Raw genomic sequence first — 286 nt, 5'->3', positions numbered from 1 at the left:
TCAAATTTCGATCATATTTCTCGATAATTCTTGTTACGCTCGATTTTTTTCCTCACGTTTTGGTATTTGGTCGGCGGTCGGAAATAATTTAATTTTTTTCTTGAAGAATGCCAGTTTGGTTTGGATATATATTTCTAAACGCAATTATATAACAGGATGTGACGTCATAGCAGAGCTCGGATGCCGGTAAATATTCCGAAATTGACTGTAGATTCATTTACAATAGTTCTCATGAACGCATTGTCTCACCAAGAATGCCTAAGATATCCATGTTTTTCTTTTTGAA

The sequence above is a fragment of the Eurytemora carolleeae genome, unplaced genomic scaffold (assembly GCF_000591075.1).
Source record: "Eurytemora carolleeae unplaced genomic scaffold, Eaff_2.0 scaffold665, whole genome shotgun sequence".
NCBI lineage: Eukaryota > Metazoa > Arthropoda > Copepoda > Calanoida > Temoridae > Eurytemora > Eurytemora carolleeae.
The sequence above is the reverse complement of the archived record's forward strand: the minus strand, read 5'-3'. Positions refer to the sequence as shown.